The 3073-nt window shown below is 44.2% G+C and overlaps 1 long non-coding RNA gene across 1 annotated transcript in view; it reads left to right on the forward strand.

Annotated features, from left to right (window-relative positions):
• Positions 1–406, forward strand: part of LOC121855566 — a 3232-nt gene extending 2826 nt beyond the window's left edge. The window contains exon 4 of the long non-coding RNA XR_006086815.1: positions 1–406. This exon is cut by the window's left edge and continues 551 nt beyond it. This is a non-coding gene — a long non-coding RNA (uncharacterized LOC121855566).
• Positions 407–3073: the final 2667 nt, after the last annotated feature.

Below are 3073 nucleotides of genomic sequence, written 5' to 3' on the forward strand. Positions count from 1 at the left end.
TTTTTTTTCACATGGGATAAAATTTGTGATCTTTGATCGCTTGTGAATGATATAAGTGATGGTGTGTGTGAGTGTGTCAAAAGTGAATATGAATCACATGGATTTGACGGTCAGTTAGGAGCAGTGTAGATGCAACACGCTTGAATGTTATGCCCTCGGTATACAAAGAAGTAGTGTGACCGGCAGTGCACTCGATAGCCTTCACTTCCCCAGCTGTAAATGGAGATACCTATTCACAGTTGGGTCGACTGAAGGTGCTCCGGGAGCGAACCACCGATTCTTAGGACGGGGTGAGAGCGCTGTATCCACTCGGCCACCGTCAACTTATGATATAGTTTATAAGCAAATGTGTTTTTATAATTTATATATATATAGATATATATATTTATACCGTTTTCATAGGTGTGTTTGTTTGTGTTTAACCTTGTAAACACACTACAAACATCCAAAATAAAAACAATTCAGAAAAGTTTGTATTTGTTGCCATATTACTCAGACTGACAGATGCGGGAGTACCGGCCGTGACTGAGCTCGTTGACGGAGGCAATGGTAATACGTGGCAGTCACCTCGACAACCCTTCCACCTACTGTGTTTTTAGTGTCAGAAAGTCACAGAAAGTATGTTTGTATGTATGTATGTATGTATAGGGCGTCCTGTGGTGTAATGTTCAGTAATCTCGCCTCGCAAGCGAGCGGAACCGGGTTCGATCCCCGGGCAGGGTGAAAAAATGGGCAGGTTTCTTTACGCCATTTGCCTCTGTCTACCCAGCAGTAATTGGGAACCTGGATGTTAATCGATTTGCGGATCATGTTCCGGGGTAACGGTTAGCCAGTGCAGTTGGCGAGTTGTCCGTTCTCGGAATATTCCTTGAGACCCTGCAATTGTGTGTAAATGAGGCAGAAAGTCAGATAAGCAACCTGGGACTTGGTCACAATTTTCGTGATGCCATATGGCAGAGACCATAATAGGTTGTAAAGTTTGTTTTTGTTTTGATCTGTCTTTAAGATTGTGTTTTCGACCGCATAAGGATGACCTTACTGGGTGCGGTTGCCCAGTCAGGTTGGTTCTTTAGGCAGGCTATGTTTAGGGCATCTTTTCTAGCCCCCTTCCCATGTGGGGTGAGCAGAGTGACTCCCCAAAGGCTGCTCAGTCACACAGACAGGACCGGATTGCACTGCTGCCTAGATCCTAGTGCATAAACGAACATCTTATCTGTGCCGCCCATGTGCAGTTGTGACTAGAGACTCCCGGCAGTCATCTCTGCCTGTCCCCGTCGCGACTCGTCCGCCACCATAGGACTATTGGGGTAGGAGGGTTTTGATGATGATGAAAAGTATGATGAGCTGGATGATGGCTGTGCTTGAGTTGATTTATGTGGTGAGGCAGGAGTGCAGGCTGCAACCACACATAATGGCTCAACCTTTTCCAGATCCAGTGGAGCAAGTGTTGCAATGACTGGGGAGGGAAAGAGTTGCAATGGACTGCCGGTAGCCTAGTTTGTTGGGTTTCGTCTTAGTAGCCTGTCCATCATGCATTGCCTTCGTCCACCGGTGTAGTTGTTGGGTTCCCATGGCGGTCACCTCTTCCGCCTATACCGCCGTTGGAGTCTTGTTGGAGATCTGTAAGCATTTCTGCCTGATGCGGGGCTCCACTGCAGATTTTTCGTTCGGGGTTTACTCCCGTAGCCTTATACCTACCAAGGTTAATCCCCAAGGCAGCGGGGCAATGGTTGGTAGGCGCTAGGACGTGTCCACATGCCAGTGGGCCTATGCGCTTTCCTTTTGGAGCCCACTGCTGCTCCAATATCCCCTGCTGGTCTAGCCTGGGCCCACGAGGCACCCAGTTACCGTGTGTTGCCACGAGGAGGCACAGCAGGAGTCTTGATGGTGAAGAGGCTGTGTACTGGCAGGGGAAGTCTTATGGAAGTTGCTTCTCTGTTCGCCACGAGGGCTAGCCAGCGGCGGCAGCTGAAAACGAGAGGAAGCAAGCAGTGCTTGCACCTTAACACAAACATAATGCTAGACGCATTACACCACCCTGTGCACACACACACACACACACATCAATACCTGTACTCCATCCCTTATTTCTCCCTCTCCCCAAAAGCTTCATCAAATCCCTCATCAATAATCAGCTTGTGAGGATTAAGAGGACATAATGGACACTGGAGAGTCGGTTGAGGGTCGGCTGTAGGGGGATCCGATTAACTCATTTTAGTAACAAATTCGATTTCGATCCGGAGTGATGGTGACTTTTTGAGTGTATGGGTTCTTTCTGTTATGGATCTGATGGACGTTTGCGAGTTATTTTGGTGGATTTACTTAACAGTGGTCCAGCTTGGGGTAAAATCCACTGAGTTTATATTATATTATTGATATATATAAATCCGGAGATTACGGTGTTAAGATTTAATGACAATACAGAGTCCGTTCAACGAGTTACCAGAATCTGTAAAACAAAAAAATCATTAATCATCAACTTGCACAGATTTCGTTAATGAACAAAAACAGATTTTGGTGAACAAAACCAGATTTTGTTAATATAAACATCAGATTTGATCAACATATTTTTTGAGAAACATCCAATGATTCTGATGAAAATTACCAGATTTTCATCCCTAACTGATTCTCACACCCATATACGACAGATTTTGAAATACATTAATCTATGTTTCACACTAGAAGCTGGAGAAGTTGGAGAAAGAGGAGATGAAGAAGAAGTTAGATGAAAAGGAGAAGGAGAATTTGGAGGAAAAGGAAGAAGGTGGAGAAAGATAAGAACCGAGGAAGATGACGATAGATATGGGGGAGGTGGAGGGGGAGAAGAGGAGACGAAAATATCAATAAATAATAAGAGAACGAGGAAAGAACCAAAGCAAAGAAAAAAATTAGGAGAAAATAAAATCATAACATACGAATAAATAAAATAGAAGTGCAATAAATAAAAACCTAAAAAACCCTATAACTAAAACAAATCCTCACCAGTCTGTGCGGTTTATCTCTCCTAAACAAAAAACAAAAAAAGACCCATTTTCTCTTTTAATGACTGGCAATATTTTGTAGAAAACTGGGA

The sequence above is a fragment of the Homarus americanus genome, unplaced genomic scaffold, assembly GCF_018991925.1.
Source record: "Homarus americanus isolate GMGI-L3 unplaced genomic scaffold, GMGI_Hamer_2.0 scaffold48406, whole genome shotgun sequence".
In the NCBI taxonomy this organism is placed as follows: Eukaryota; Metazoa; Arthropoda; class Malacostraca; order Decapoda; family Nephropidae; genus Homarus; species Homarus americanus.